Consider the following 17,807-nt stretch of genomic DNA (forward strand, 5'->3'; position numbering starts at 1 on the left):
AAGGAAAAACCCAAGGAAAAACATGCCAAAACACATAGCAATCAAATTGGCAAAAATTAAAGACAAAGAAAAATTATTGAAAGCAGCAAGGGAAAAACGACAAACATACAAGAGAATTCCCATAAGGTTAACAGGTGATTTCTCAGCAGAAACTCTACAATCCAGAAGGGAATGGGCACAGTACATCTAAAGTGATGAAAGGGAAGAACCTATAACCAAGATTACTTTACCCAGAAAGGATCTCACTAAGATTCAACAGAGAAATCAAAAGCTTTACAGACAAGCAAAATCTAAGAGAATTCAGCACCACCAAACCAGCTCTACAACAAATGCTAAAGGAACTTCTCTAAGTGGGAAACACAAGAGAAGAAAAGGACTTGCAAAAACAAACACAAAACGATTAAGAAAATGGTAATAGGAACATACCTATTGATAATTACCTTAAACGTGAATGGAACAAATGCTCCAACCAAAAGACACAGGTTTGCTGAATGGATACAAAAACAAGACCCATATATATACTGTCTACAAGAGACCCACTTAAGATGTAGGGACATATACAGACTGAAAGCGAGGGGATGGAAAAAGATATTCCATGCAAATGGAAATCAAAAGAAAGCTGGAGTAGCAATACTCATATCAGATAAAATAGACTTTAAAATAAAGAATGTTACAAGAGACAAGGAAGGACACTACATAATGATCAAGGGATCAATCCAAGAAGAAGATATAACAATTATAAATACATATGCACCCAACATAGGAGCACCTCAATACATAGGGCAACTGTTAACAGCTATAAAAGAGGAAATCGAGGGCTACCCTGGTGGCACAGTGGTGGAGAGTCTGCCTGCCGATGCAGGGGACATGGATTCGTGCCCCACTGTGGGAGGATCCCACATGCCACGGAGCAGCTGGGCCTGTAAGCCATGGCCGCTGGGCCTGCGCGTCGGAGCCTGTGCTCCACAACAGGAGAGGCCACGGCAGTGAGAGGCCTGTGTACTGAAAAAAAAAAAAAAAAAAAGAGATAATAATAGTGTGGGACTTTAACACCTCACTTACTCGAATGCACAGATCATGCAAACAGAAAATTAAAAAGGAAAGACAAGCTTTAAATGACACATAGACCAGACAGATTTAATTGATACTTATAGGACATTCCATCCGAAAACGGCAGATTACACTTTCTCCACAAGTGCACACAGAACATTCTCCAGGATAGATCACATCTTGGGTCACAAATCAAGCCTCAGTAAATTTAAGAAAATTGAAATCATATCAAGCGTCTTTTCTGACCACAATGCTCTGAAATTAGAACTCAATTACAGGGGAAAAAAATGTAAACAACATAAACACATGGAGGCTAAACAATATGTTACTAAATAACCAAGAGATCACTGAAGAAATCAAAAAGGAAATCAAAAAATACCTAGAGACAAATGACAATGAAAACACAATGATCCAAAAGCTATGAGATGCAGCAAAAGCAGTTCTAAGAAGGAAGTTCATAGCTATATAAGCCTACCTCAAGAAACAAAAAAAATCTCAAAAACAATCGAAACTTACACCTAAAGGAACTAGAGAAAGAAGAACAAACAAAACCCAAAGTTAGTAGAAGGAAAGAAATCACAAAGATCAGAGCAGAAATAAATGAAATAAAAACAAACAAAAAAATATAGCAAAGACCAATAAAACTAAAAGCTGGTTCTTTGAGAAAATAAACAAAATTGATAAACCTTTAGCCAGACTCATCAAGAAAAAGAGGGAGAGGACTCAAATCAATAAATTAGAAATGAAAAAAGAGAAGTTACAATGGACACTGCAGAATACAAAGCATCCTAAGAGACTACTACAAGCAACTCTATAGCAATAAAATGGACAACCTGGAAGAACTGGACAAATTCTTCGAAAGGTATAACCTTCTAAGACTGAACCAGGAAGAAATAGAAAATATGAACAGACCAATCACAAGTAATGAAATTGAAACTGTGATTAAAAATCTTCCAACAAACAAAAGTCCAGGACCAGAAGGCTTCACAGGTGAATTCTAACAAACATTTAGAGAAGAGCTAACACCCATCTTTCTCAAACTCTTCCAAAAAATTGCAGAGGAAGGAACACTCCCAAACTCATTCTACGAGGCCACCATCACCCTGATACCAAAACCAGACAAAGATACTACAAAAAAAGAAAATCACAGACCAATATAACTGATGAATATAGATGCAAAAATCCTCAACATAATACTAGCAAACAAAATCCAACAACACATTAAAAGGATCATACACCATGATCAAGTGGGATTTATCCCAGGGATGCAAGGATTCTTCAATATACGCAAATCAATCAATGTGATACACCATATTAACAAAGTGAAGAAGAAAAACCATATGATCATCTCAACAGATGGAGAAAAAGCTTTTGACAAAATTCAACACCCATTTATGATAAAAACTCTCCAGAAAGTGGGCATAGAGAGAAACTACCTCAACATAATAAAAGCCATATACGACAAACCCACAGCAAACATCATTCTCAATGGTGAAAAACTGAAAGTATTTCCTCTAAGATCAGGAACAAGACAAGGATGTCCACTCTCACCACTGTTATTCAACATAGTTTCAGAAGTCCTAGCCACAGCAATCAGAGAAGAAAAAGAAATAAAAGGAATACAAATTGGAAAAGAAGGAGTAAAACTGTCACTGTTTGCAGATGACATGATACTATAAATAGAGAATGATAAAGATGCCACCAGAAAACTACTAGAGCTAATCAATGAATTTGAAAGTTGCAGGATACAAAATTAATGCACAGAAGTCTCTTGCATTCCTATACATGAATGATGAAAACTCTGAAAGAGAAATTAAGGAAACACTCCCATTTACTGTTGCAACAAAAAGAATAAAATACATAGGGAGACAAAAGACCTGTATACAGAAAACTATAAGACACTGATGAAAGAAACTAAAGATGATTCCAACAGATGGAGAGATATACCATGTCCTTGAGATTTGAAGAATAAATATTGTGAAAATGACTATACTATCCAAAGCAATCTACAGGTTCAATGCAATCCCCATCAAATTACCAATGGCATTTTTTACAGAACTAGAACAAAAAATCTTAAAATTTGTAGGACCCCAAATAGCCAAAGCAGTCTTGAGGGAAAAAAACGGAGATAGAAGAATCAGACTCCCTGACTTTAGACTATACTACAAAGCTACAGTAATCAAGCCCAGAGATAAACCCACACACCTAGGGTCAACTAATCTACGACAAAGGAGGCAAGGGTATACAATGGAGAAAAGACAGTCTTTTCAATAAGTGGTGCTGGGAAAACTGGACAGCTACATGTAAAAGAATGAAATTAGAACACTCCCTAACACCATACACAAAAATAAACTCAAAATGGATTAGAGACCTGAATGTAAGACCAGACACTATAAAACTCTTAGAGGAAAACATGGGAAGAACACTCTTTGACATAAATCACAGCAAGATCTTTTTTGATCCACCTCCTAGAGTAATGGAAATAAAAACAAAAATAAACAAATGGGACCCAATGAAAGTTAAAAGCTTTTGCACAGCAAAGGAAACCATAAACAAAACGAAAAGACAACCCTCAGAATGGGAGAAAATATGTGCAAGCGAATCAACGGACAAAGGATTAATCTCCAAAGTATGTAAACAGCTCATGCAGCTGAATATTAAAAAAAAAAAACACAACCCAATCCAAAAATGGGCAGAAGACCTAAATAGACATTTCTACAAAGAGGACATACAGATGGCCAAGAGGCACATGCAAAGCTACTCAACATCACTAATCATTAGAGAAATACAAATCAAAAGTACAATGAGGTTTCACCTCACACCAGTTAGAATGGGCATCTTCAGAAAATCTACAAACAAAAAATGCTGGAGAGGGTGTGGAGAAAAGTGAACCCTCTTGCACTGTTGATGGGAATATAAATTGATACAGCCACTATGGAGAACAGTATGGAGGTTCCTTAAAAAACTAAAAATAGAATTACCATATGACTCAGCAATCCCACTACTGGGCATATACCCTGAGAAAACCATAATTCAAAAAGACACATGCACCCCAAGGTTCATCGCAGCATTATTTACAATAGCCAGGTCATGGAAGCAGCCTAAATGCCCAATGACAGATGAATGTATAAAGAAGATGTCATACATATATACAATGGAATATTACTCAGCTGTAAAAAGGAACGAAATTGGGTCATTTGTAGAGACGTGGATGGATCTAGAGACTGTTATACAGAGTGAAGTAAGTCAGAAAGAGAAAAACAAGTATCGTATATTAACGCATATATGTGGAACCTACAAAAATGGTACAGATGAACCGATTTGCAGGGCAGAAGTCGAAACACAGATGTAGAGAACAAATGTATGCACACCAAGGGGGAAAGCGGCGGGGGTGGGGGTGGGATGAACTGGGAGATTGGGATTGACATGTATACACTGATGTGTATAAAATAGATGACTAATAAGAACCTGCTGTATAAAAATTAAATTAAATAAAATTCAAAAGTTCGAAAAAATAATAAAATAGCAGGCTTCCCTGATGGCGCAGTGGTTGAGAGTCCACCTGCTGATGCAGGGGACATGGGTTCGTGCCCCGGTCCGGGAAGATCCCACATGCCGCGGAGCGGCTGGGCCCGTGAGCCATGGCTGCTGAGCCTGTGCGTCCGGAGCCTGTGCTCCACAACGGGAGAGGCCACAACAGTGAGAGTCCCGCGTAACACACACACACAAAAATAATAATAATAAAATAAAATAAAATAATAATAGTAAAAAAGAATGGCTTAGAATAGCACTCTGCACTTTAGAAAACAAAACAAAACAAAAAATTATAAGCACCTTTGTGTAGAGCAATGTATTATACACTAACTCAGTGCAAAGACATATGTGTTACTACCCTGGCCCTTGAGAATCTCAAAGCTCTCACACAATGCAAAAGGCTTACACAAATACATTCAATACCAAGCAGCATGAAAGGCATGCTGTAAAAGTGGTGTGTCTTGGTACAGAATTTCACAGGTCCTTGCTATATCATTCCTGGCTGAAGTGAACAGTAATGACCTTTCAATGGAGGGAGAAAATGAGCTGGGGCTTGAAGGATATTCAAGTTTAGGAATGTCAAGTAAGGACATGTAAAGCAGAGAAAGCAAATACAATATCCATTTGACGGAAACAAATTCTTTCTATCACAAGGCATGTGTGATGGTTCAGTTTAATGCATCAACTTGACTAAGTTATGGTGCCCAGTTGTTTGTTCCAACATTAGTCTTGATATTGCTGTGAAAGTATTTTGTAGATGTGATTAATATCTATAATCAGTTGAATTTAAATAGAGATTACCCTCTATAGTGTGGGTGGGCCTCATCAAATCAGCTGAAGGTCTTACAAGCAAAAACTGAGGTTTCCTGGGGAAGAGGAATTCTTCCTAAAGACTGTAACAACAAAATTCTGCCTGTGTTTCCAGTCAGCCACTCTGCCTTACAGATTTCAAACTCAAGATTATAACATCAACTCTTGTCTGAGTCTCTAGGCTGTTAGCCTCTTCTACAAATTTTAACCTCAAGACTTCAACACCAACTCGTTTGCCTGTGTTTCCAGCCTGCCACCTTGCCCAGTATCAGACTTGCTAACTTCCACAACTATGTGAGCCAACTCCTTAATATATTATATATTTAACATATATATTTTATATTCCTTAACATACATACATGCATACACACACACACACACATAAAATACTATTGGCTCTTTTTCTCTGGAGAACCCTGACTGATACAGCATAGTAAAAGTTAAAAAATCCAGGAATACATGGAAACCCTTGAGAAATAGATTTGGAACATAGACCAGAGGCATGCTGAAGAATTCAGATGTGGGGAGGAACTCATGGAGAAGCCACTGAAGATGTGTGAGGAGAGGAGCAGAACAATCCATGAGGTGCTTTAGAAAGACAAATATGTCAGTAGTATTCTTGATGGATCAAAGAGAGAAAAGATACTAGATATAGAGAAACCAGGTAAAAGAAGGTTATTATCAACACTTAATAGTTACTTGCATTACTAGTACTAGTACAGAGACTAGTTTATTTTACATTTAAACTCACTTTTAAAGCAACATATCCCCCAAACTATATAAAATATCTTAAAATATACCCACTGAATTTAGAAAGCAAAAATAAAGGGGATTATCTTTGTCCAGTTTGCCCACGGCATATCATACTAATCTGGTAATATTTTTTGAAGAAGAAGAAGTTTTATACTAATTACAGTCATTTGCAAAGATCCTCCATTATTGTGACCATATGTGCATGCCACCAAAACTGCTTACGTGGTATTTTTTAATTAATGCTTTAAATTTAAATACCTATTTTACACTTGTCCTAATCAAGAGAATCTAGGAAACCATGGATTTGCCATGCTAATTATAATTCCCTAATATACGTTATAATAGATATATAACTATTAAAACAAGAGCTAATCTGAAATGTGTCATCCAATATAACCATAGTACCACTAAGTGGTATATATATTCTACCTAGGAAAACTCCATAAAATTAATAAGTAAATTTTAGATCCTTCAGTTACACTCCACCATTCCTCGCTGAGATAGTGGTGTAAGATGTGACACATGAAGACCTTACTGACTCTTGTTTTCTGTAAAAGACAACATCCCCTTAGTGCTGAAAGATCTGTCCATCCCACAAGGCCTATCACTGGCCAGAGGGTTAGTGCACGTTCTGGTGATTTCAGGAAGCACGGCAAGTACTTAAGAATGGAAGCTACAGGGAGGCATATCTAAACTCAACGTATAAAGTCACTTCTATCACAGAGATTATAAAATGATGCTACACTATTAGGGAAGGCTTTTGGTTTTTTTTTTTTTTTTCAGATACAAGGAATAAGCCACATTTTCTAGTCATTTCAGTCAATGAGGTTTACTATAAAGATAAATGGGTTGGTAAAGAGCCGATAATCTTCTCCAACTTCTAGTAACCACTTTGTTTACACTGACTTCAGGCTGTGCTCTCTGCTTGCCCGTGGTATCTGATTTCTGCCCTCTCTCTGCACCTTTCAGCTTCAGTCAACCCACTTTCTGCTCATTCCCTCTGGATGATCTCACTGGGTCAGTATTTCCTTGAAGAATTGGGCACACCTGTTGACCAGAGCTCTTGCCAAGCCACTACTTAAACATCACCGACCCCTCGAGGCCATCTCTGGTTCATGAACCCTTGGTTAATGGGTTAAGTCATATGGTATCAAGCACTACTGTGCAAGCTAAATCCTCAGTATGACATTTAGGGGACTCTTCCCCATATTTTTCTATTGATTTTCTCACCTTTCTCTGATGGAGTTTACAATCTAGTAAGATTTTTTAAAATATTTGTATACAAACATATACAAGAGCAGACCATTTAAAACGCATGTCATAATAGTGTCATTCCTCACTGAAGTCAAGGGAAATTACTTTGCTAAGGAGGTGGATTATAAGCTGGGTGTTGAAGGATTAGTGTTTTTGAAGCTTAGAAGTGTCAAGTTAGGATAGCCTAGGCAAGGAATCTCACAAAATAATACAAGGCCGCAGAGAAAAAGTAAGCTATCAGCTGAAGTTTAAGAGGTCATCAAACATTCTGAGGTTTCCTAAAATAGGACAGTTACCCTGGAAGGTGCCTTTTATGACCTGTCCAGTACAGACATTATTTTTATAAATTAAAAAATATATACAATTTTTATATTTTTTAATATATATATTTATAGGGAAAATAGTCTAGTTTTCTCATCCACCTCCATCAGGGATTATTACAGTTTTACCATCAGGTGTTCAATCTAAAGGATCAACTGTACCCTCACTTTCCATAGAAAAGACAGCAATGGTATATTTTGGAATAAACAAGTCACTGCACCCTTCTACCCTAAAAGTAAAAGCAAATCAATGTAGACTTTACCAGTCCTTTACAAACAAGTGTATGCTTGATGACATTTGCTTAGCTTGTAGCTAATAGTGGCCGCTGAAGTGTATTCGAGAGATGCAGAAACCTCTCACCTCAAGGTCTGCACACTTCTAGTTGACTCGAAGCCTAGTCAACAATAAAAGAAAATAACATCAGCAGCAACAACAGCTACGCTTTTTGAGACGTTACCTCTCCAGATTCTGTGTTAAATGTTGCATATGCATAATCTCATTTAATTTTTTTCATTTAATTCATTTAATAACCCCGTGATATAAACCATTATTATTATTTCTATTTAATGGATGAGGAACCAGACAGTTCAAGTCAAACCAAATTCTCTCAGAAAGTAAGTAGCAGAGTTTGGCTTTGAACTGCCAAGGACTTTTATCTTATTCCTACATCTTACCTACCATGGTATATCCAAATTCAAACCTTGGTTCACACTGATCCACCTCCCAGGAATATTCAGTCTATCCCTTGATAGCTCTACAGATAAAAACATAAATAAGTAAAGTATGATAAAAACATAAATAAAGTACTGTGGAAACTCTGAGGAAGGTGTGTTTAGTTCTGCAGATAAACTCTAATACAGGTAAATTAGGTTACAAGATGAAAAATCATTGATTATTCAGATTCCCAGAGGCTTTATCGCACTGGCTTCCCACCACTCCATGTCTTGCTAAAGTACACCAACCAGCTAGTACCATCTCTAATCAGCAAGTTAGTAGATTATGCCTATGCTGACATTTCCATTCAAGCCAAATGGTCTGTTTGCTCAGTTGATCACTGTGTTCTCATTAGGAGTTCTTAGCCCATCAAAATCATATTTGATGAGTCTGGCAAAGTATTCAACTGTATTTGTGTTCTCTTTTGTTCTAACGCTAATTGCTGAATATTTTAACCACCCTTCTGATGAACTGAAAGCCCCAATTTAGACATCCAAGCAAACCAATCATTTTTCCGATGACTGATATGAGCACAAACACAATCTGCCAATTTGCAGATCACTGATAGGCTTTCTGATCTGTACTGCCAATGATACCTGTCACACAAGCTTAAAATCTCAATCATCTTTGCTTTGCTTTGCTTTTGGCTCCTACATGCAATCAGTAACCGAGTCCTGTTTTCACTTTCACAATCTCTCTCATTTCCCTCTTCTTCTCCAATTCTATTTTCTCTACTACCATTCAGGTTTTTATTCTCTCTTGCTTGTCTATCTAAATGTCTTATCTCTTGCTGGTCTAACTTGTCTCTCTAGCTCCAGTGTCATTCCCCTACAATCCACTTGCTATACACTACGGCTGGAAGGAACAGCTGTCCTGATGGACATCTCCATACCTGTCCTTCCCATACTCAGAAACATTTGAATTTTCCTATCCTCTAGCAAAAAATCTCCAACTTACTTAGCCAAATATTTACAGGCTCACATGGGCTGGCCATTTTAGCAACTGACTTTCTAATTGTTGTTAATAAATTCTCTGATACTCTCTAAGGGGAAGATCAACTTATAATAAAACTTGACTTAGTTAAAAGCTTTCCCCTGAATGTACCAAAGCAGTGGTTCCCAAACTTCAGTACCCATGGAATGCTTGCTAAAACACAGATTCTGGGGGTAGGATGCAGCCATTTCTGATTCAGTAGGTCTGGGATGAAGCTTGAGAATTTCACTTTTCAATAAGTTCCCAGGTGCTTCTGGTCCAAGGACCACTCTTTGAAAACCACTTGTCTAGACTAGAGCATCACAGACAACATTAACACCAAACACATCAAGAACTTCATGCGCATAATACAGTAATTCAAGTAAATACATTATACAAATGATCTGTTCTTGTCCTTTATGGTTTTTGTTGTAGCTAGAGACTATGTTTCCCTCATAACTGTGAACACACACTGAGAATAAGCATGATTTACATGAGCTTTGGAATGTGTCAACTGGAACACCTCTAAGAATTACAGTTTGCCCTAGGATTTTACTTAACATACAGGTAGAATATAGACTATCACTTCCCACTGAATTTCTTACCTAAAATGAAAACAGCTCTACTTTTTCCAATTCTTAAAGCAGTGAATGCTCACTATAAACATTCAAATAATTTAGAATTTTAACTATATAAAATAAAGCTAAAAATCTCCACTCTCTCATTTCAACCGCTGTATTCTTAGAAGTTTGGCTTTCATTTTTGCAAATATTTTTTTTCTTTACACAAAGGACAGACACAAACATGAAGACAAAGGATTACAAAAATGAGATCACAGATTATACCCTATTTAGAAACTGTTTTTTTCCTCTGAAACTACAGTGAATATTTTCTAAGTCAATACATACAGACCCACCTTACCATTATTTAGAGTCACTTAAACATTATTTTGTAAGAATGCATTGTTTTAAGTACTGGTAGACATCTAGGTGCCTAATTTTTTTTTGTGGGGGGGGTGCATAATCAAAAATACTCCCATTTACATATACCTTTGTGTTTATGGAGAACTTCTGTCTTGTTGAATTTAAGTTTTTAAGAAAACCTGACTTAGCTTTCTCTTCTTTTATAGTTCCTGGATTTGAATCATACTAAGGAGGCCCTTCCCTCAAAGTTAAAAATATTCCATATTTTCCTATTGTAGTGTGTGATTATTTTTATATTTAAATTTCAAGCTAATATACATTTTTTTCGTTTGAAGTATAAGTCTAACTACTAAAACAAGTGTTTGTTGTTTTTTGGGTTTTTTTGCGGTACACGGGCCTCCTACTGTTGTGGCCTCTCCCTTTGCGGAGCGCAGGCTCCGGACGCGCAGGCTCAGCGGCCATGGCTCACGGGCTTAGCCGCTCCGCGGCATGTGGGATCTTCCCGGACCAGGGCACGAACTCGTGTCTCCTACATCGGCAGGTGGACTCTCAACCACTGCGCCACCAGGGAAGCCCAACAAGTGTTTTGTGTTTTTTGTTTTGTTTTGTTTTGTTTTGTTTTGTTTTATTGCAGTATCTGTTATCAATCCATAAACATGACATATTTAATAAACATTTAAATTCCTATCTATAATTTGTTTCTATTGAGCTATCTATATGTGCACAATTTTTTATTGTGCAGTTTTTTAAAAACTATTTTGGCTTATTAATTCTTATATATTTAAGAAAGTCCCCTATCCCCCTTACACAGTGACCTACTTCTAATAAATCCCTTACATTTTTCTAGCAGGTTTTTCTTCAGATCAAATTTAGATTCATTGTTTAAGTTCTGCCCTAAATCTAAGTACAAAAATAAATAAATAAACCTGTTAAGATTTTTATCAGAACTCCAATAAATTTGTATATTAATGTGTGCACAACTGACATCCTTGAAATGATACGTTTTTCACAATTAGGAAGAAAGTGTGCTTTACTCTTCAATCAAATATTTGTTTTATATTAATTAGTAAACAGTAATACTTTTCTTCATGTAGGTCTTGTGAATTTCCTCTTAAGTTTACTTCTATTTTTCTTTTGTGTACTTGTTTCTCCTGTGAATATATTTCCTTTACACTTTTTTCTTTTTTTTTTTTCTTTATTGAAGTATAGTTGACTTACAGTATTGTGTTAGTTTCAGGTGTACAGTGAAGTGATTCAGGTTTTTTTCAGATTATATTCCATTATAGGTTATTGCAACAAGTTATTGAATATAATTTCCTGTGCTACAGAGTAAATCCTTGTTGCTTATCTATTTTATGTATAGTAGTTTGTATCTGTTAATCCCATACTCCTAATTTGTCCCTCCACCATTCTCTTTCCCCTTTGGTAACCAAAAGTTTGTCTTATATATCTGGGAGTTTCTTTCTGCTTTGTGTATAGACTCATTCATATTTAGACTCCACATATAAGTGATATCATATAATATTTGTTTTTGTCAAAAGAAAAAAAAAATATATATATATATATGTCACATCTTCTTAAGCCAGTCATCTGTTGATGGGCACTTTGGTTGTTTCCACACCTTAGCTATTGTAAATAGTGTTGCTATGAACTTTGGGGTGCATGTATCTTTTCCAATTAGGGTTTTTGTCTTTTAGAGATATATGCCCAGGAGTGGGATTGCTGGATCATATGATAGCTCTACTTTTATTTTTTTAAGGAAACTCCATACTGTTTTCAATAGTGACTGCATCAATTTACAATCCCACCAACAGTGTAGGAGGGTTCCCTTTTCTCCACATCCTTGCCAGCATTTCTTATTTGTAGACTTTTCGATGACAGCCATCCTGACCAGTGTGAGGTGACACATCATTGTGATTCTGATTTACATTTTTCTAATAATTAGCGATGCTGAGCATCTTTTTCATGTGCCTGCTGGCCATCTGTATGTCTTCTTTGGAAAAATGTCTGTTTAGGTCTTCTGCTCATTTTTTGATTGGGTTGTTTGTTTTTTCGATATTGAGTTGTATAAGCCGTTTGTTTATTTTGGATATTAACCCCTTGTTGGTTGCATCGTTTGCAAATATATTCTCCCATTTTGTAGGTTGTCTCTTCATTTTTTTGATGGTTTCCTTTGCTGTGCAATAGCTTTTAAGTTCAATTAGGTCCCATTTGTTTACTTTTGCTTTTATTTCTCATCTTGGGAGAATGATCTAAGAAAATGTTGCTACAATTTATGTCAGAGAATGTTTTGCCTCTGTTCTCTTCTAGTTTTATGGTGTCATGTCTTTTTTTTTTTTATAGATCTTTATTGGAGTATAATTGCTTCATAATACTGTGTTACTTTCTGTTGTATAAGAAAATGAATCAGCCATATACATACATATATCCCCATATCCCCTCCCTCTTAAGCCTCCCTCCCACCCTCCCTATCCCACCCCACTAGGTCGTCGCAAAGCACCAAGCTGATCTCTCTGTGATATGCTACCGCTTCCCATTAGCTAACTATTTTACATTTGATAGTGTATATGTGTCAATGCTACTGTTAGGTCTTTAAACCGTCTTGAGTTTATTTTTATATATGGTGTGAGGGAGTGTTCTAATTTCATTGATTGACACATAGCATTCCCATCATCACTTGTTGAAGAGGCTCTCTGTTCTCCATTTTATATTCTTGCCTCCTTTGCCACAGATTAATTGACCATAAGTGTTCGTGTTTATTGCTGGGCTCTCTATTCTTCTCCATTGATCCATGTGTCAGTTTTTGTGCAAGTACCAAGCTGTTTTGATTACTGTAGCTTTACAGTACAGTCCGAAGTCTGGAAGAGTTATGCCTTCAGCTTTATTCTCTTTTCTCTGGATTGTTTTGGTAATTCTGTGCCTTTTGTGTTTCCATATAAATTGTAGGGTTATTTGTTCTAGCTCTATGAAAAATGTCATGGGTATTTTAATTTTCTTTACATTTCTGATTCTTATAAGCGAAGCTACTTGTTTTATTTATCTTATAGCTTTCTATATTACTAAGCTCATTAGTTCTAAAAGTTTCTAAGTAATTGTAAAGCTTCTATTGAAGAACTCACAACAGTAATCTGAAAATAGTAATAATTTGTCCCTTCCCAATATTTATTCTTTTTTTTTTTTGTTTGTTTGTTTTTTGTGGTTGTCCCAATATTTATTCTTAATTTTGTTTCCATTTTACCTTCTACAACCTTGAGAGCATTGTTGACTAAGAGCATTTATAAGGAACATGTCTGTCCTGTTTCTGACTTTGAACAGGAATGCTTTTAGTGTTCCCAATGAACTGTCATGTTTATCACTATTTTTCATAGATACTGTCAATCTTAATCATGCTAAGAAAGTTTCTTTTATTTTTTCCTAGTTGGCTAAGATCTTTATTGAGGAATGTCTATTTAATTTTATCAAAAGGCTTTCAACAACTATCAACATAATAATACGGAATTTATCTTTTTAATATATTGTAATGAATTATATTAACATACTTCTGAATATTGAACTCATCTTGCATTTTTTAAATAAATGTACTTGATAAGTTTATAGCATTCTTTTAATGTAATGAAGACTGTGATTCACCAATACTTACATAAGGAAACTGGTCTATAATTTTTGTTGTTATTTGGTGCAGCCCTTCCCAAATGTGACAGTATATTTTTATGTTAGCCTCTCAAAATATGGACTTTACCTAAAATAGAAGGTGTTCCCTCTTACCTTAAGTTTTAAAATTCTGAAACATTTTAAATCACTTGGTAATGATTGCTTCTTAAACTGCTTCCAGCACTTAACTATATAAAGCCGCTTGATACTGTGTGCTTTGTAGAAATAAAGGTAAATCTAAGGCAATATTTTTCATTTTTCCCCCTAGGAAATTCATTTAATTGGGAATTTTTCTTTTCCTGAAAAAAATATTGAGACTGTTTTTTTCCTCCTCGTCACCAATTTTGTTTGCATGTATATATCAATAAAATCACTGACAATTTTAAGAATGTATTACATATCTATGGTCCTATACCCTTTAAACTTTAATAATACCTATTAGTGGACTTCTCATTTTTTCTGAATCAGACATGATAAAACTTTTTTGATTTTACCAGTCTTTTCAATACATGAGCTATTTTTAATTCTGTATATTTTGTATGTAAACACTTCATTAATTTCTGCTTTTTCAATTACTAATTTCTCTTCATTTGTTATGTTTGTTTTCCAGCCTCTTAATTATTTAGTTTACTTAATTTCAGTCTTTTATATTTAAAAAATGGAAGCAGTAATGTTTGTAAAAAAATCTCTGAGTATAAAACTGACCAAATATCAAAATATTAAATAAGTATGCTTGGTGAGTTTTTTTTAAGATATTGTAAAATTTAGTTAGGATTTCCTCTTCAAGAGTCATTCTGAAATTTTTTTTTTTTCTTTTAATTTTCAAGTAGGTCCACTTTTGTTACTTGTTAATTTATAACTTTATTTCTCCCTCATTAGAGCATGCAACCAGTAAGATTTTTAAATTTTTAAATGTGGAACTTCCTTTAGATATATTATATAATCAATGTTCATAAACATTCCATACTTTTTAAAGAATGCAGACGTTTTATTCGTAGAGTATAATTTTCAAAACATATCTTTGCAATAAATCTTAATTGAATTATAATATTCAAATGAGTGATTATCAAATGAGAAAAGAGAATCAGCACATATTACGATAACTTAAAAGCCTTATCAAAATGGATTAGGACGGATGCATAAACAAAGAAGTGTTTTGTTCTAAAGCTTTATTTTTAGTTACCAATTTATTTTAAAATTGGAATGACATTAAAGAAGAAAGTAGAAGTTTCTGTTATCAAAGAAGAGGTATAAACTTAAAATTGTAGAAAACATTATGTGTATGATTTATTTAGGATTTCTCTGACAGTCCAATTCTAGGAGATATGTTAAAATTTCCTAGTCCAGTAGCAGTTACGTTAATTAATCCTTAGATTTTTAAGATTCTAATTCATCATACTTGAATGCATGTTTTTCAGTGCATGAAGGTTTAATGCTACTATATCTTGGTTAATGGTTGAATTTTCATCAATAAACATAGTCCTGTAATACTTTAATACTTTATTACTTTGAAGTGTTCTTTGATATTGGTATTGTTCACTCTGAATTTCTTTTTTGGTAGTGGTGGTGGTGGTGATGGGAGGCTCTGTTATAATTTTGCACACCCTTTCATTCCATGAGTTGACAACCATTTTTGAGCCACATGCTCAACCATGCCAAGTGTGGCTGATATAATTATGAATAACCCTCTGATTATTTTGTGCCATTTTATTTAAATGTGTCATCTCTTAAACAGCATGTAACTGGGTTATACCTTTTACCTAATATAAGCGTATCTGTTTTGTAGTTAAGATTTTACTTACCCACTTTAGTCATAACTTGTATATATTCTATCACTTCATTTGTTTTTGTTTGTTTACATTTTATTGTTGTTTTCTTCCCTCAATTTTTTACTCTATTACTGAAGTTTTCTTTTTCTCTTTGTTATTTTCCAATCTGTAGTCATCATGGAGAGCCTCATCTTATCTCTTTTGCACTGTTAGTTATCTTAAAATACATAGGCATACCTCAGAGACACTGCAGGTTTGGTTCCAGACCACTGCAATAAACAAATATTATAATAAAGCATTTTGGGTTTCCCAGTGCATATAGTAGTTATGTTTACATTATACTGTAGTCTATTTAGTGTGCAATAGCATTATGTCTAGAAAAACATTGTACATATCTTAATCGAAACATAATTTTTTGCTAAAAAAGGCTAACAATTTCTAAGCCTTTGGTGAGTTTTAATCTTTTTGCTGATGGAGAGTTTTGCCTTGATGTTGATGGCTCCTGACTGATCAGTGTTTTGGGTGCTAAAGGTTGGGGCAGTTGTGGCAATTTCTTAAAATAAGACAACAAGAACTTTGCCACATTGATTGACTCTTCATTTCACGAAAGATTTCTCTGTAGTATGCAATGTCGTTTGATAGCATTTAACTCACAGTAATCTCCTTGCAAAACTTGAGTGAATCCTCTGAAACTCTGCCACTGCTTTATCAACTAAGTTGTTTTAATATTCTAAATCCTTTGCTGTCATTTCAACCATCTTCACAGCATCTTCACCAGGAGTAGATTCCATCTCAAGAAACCACTTTTCTTTGCTCATCCCTAAGAAACAACCCCTCATCCTTTAAAGTTTTATAAGGAGATTGGAGCAATTTAGTCACACCTTCAGCCTCCACTTCTAATTCTAGTTCTCTTGCTATTTCTACCATATCTGCAGTTATTTCTTCCACTGAAGTCTTGAACCCCTCAAAGTCACCCATGGGGTTGGAATCAACTTCCTCCAAACTCCTCCTAATGTTGATATTTTGATCTCTTCCCATGAATCACAAATGACCTTAATTGGCATTTACCGTAATGGATCCTTTTTAAAAGTTTTCAATTTACTTTGCCCAAATTCATCAGAGGAATCACTATCTATGGCAGCTATAGCCTTACAAAATGTATTGCTTAAAGGCTAAGACGTGGAAGTCAAAATTACTCACTGATCCATGGGCTGCAGAATGAATTTTGTGCCAGCAGACATGAAAGACAAACTAATATGGTACATCTCTGTCAGAGCTCTTGGGTGACCAGGTGCAATGTCAATGAGCAGTAGTATTTTCAAAGGAATCTTTTTTTCTGGGCAGTAGGTCTCAACAGTAGGCTTTATATATTCAGTAAACCATTCTGTCAACAGATGTGCTGTCATCCAAGCTTTATTGTTCCATTTTAGAACACAGGCAGAGTATATTTAGCATATTTCTTAAGGGTCCCAGGATTTTGGGAATGGTAAATGAGCACTGGCTTCAACAGAAAGTCACCAGCTGTGCTAGCCTCTAACAAGAGAGTAGGCCTGTCCTTTGAAGCCAAGCATTGACTTCTCTCTAGCTATGAAAGTCCTAGATGGCATCTTCCTCTGATATAAGCTGTTTAGTCTACATTGAAAATCTGTTGTTTAAAAGTAGCCACCTACATTCATTATCTCAGCTAGATCTTCCTACATTCATTATCTCAGCTAACTTGCTGCAGCTTCTACATGAGCACTGGCTGTTTCACTTGTACTTTTCTGTTATGAAGACAGCTTCTTTCCTTAAATCTCATGAACTAACTTCTACTAGCTTCAAACTTTTCTTCTGCAGCTTCCTCACCTCTCTCATCCTTCATGGAACTGAAGATAGTCAGGTCCTTGCTCTGGACTAGGCTTTGGTTTAAGGGAACATTGTGGCTGGTTTGATCTTCTATCCTGCCCACTAAAACTATCTCCATATCAGCAATAAGGCTCTTTTGCTTCCTTATCATTCATGTGTTTGCTGGAGTAGCACTGTTAAGTTCCTTCAAGGACTTCTCCTCTGCATTCAC

At 35.5% G+C, this 17,807-nt stretch overlaps 1 protein-coding gene across 4 annotated transcripts in view; it reads right to left on the minus strand.

Annotated features, from left to right (window-relative positions):
* Positions 1 to 17,807, minus strand: part of CNTN4 (contactin 4) — a 973,761-nt gene that overhangs the window by 887,565 nt on the left and 68,389 nt on the right. The gene's annotated exons all lie outside the window — the stretch shown is intronic.

Source organism: Globicephala melas, chromosome 11 (genome assembly GCF_963455315.2).
Source record: "Globicephala melas chromosome 11, mGloMel1.2, whole genome shotgun sequence".
In the NCBI taxonomy this organism is placed as follows: domain Eukaryota; kingdom Metazoa; phylum Chordata; class Mammalia; order Artiodactyla; family Delphinidae; genus Globicephala; species Globicephala melas.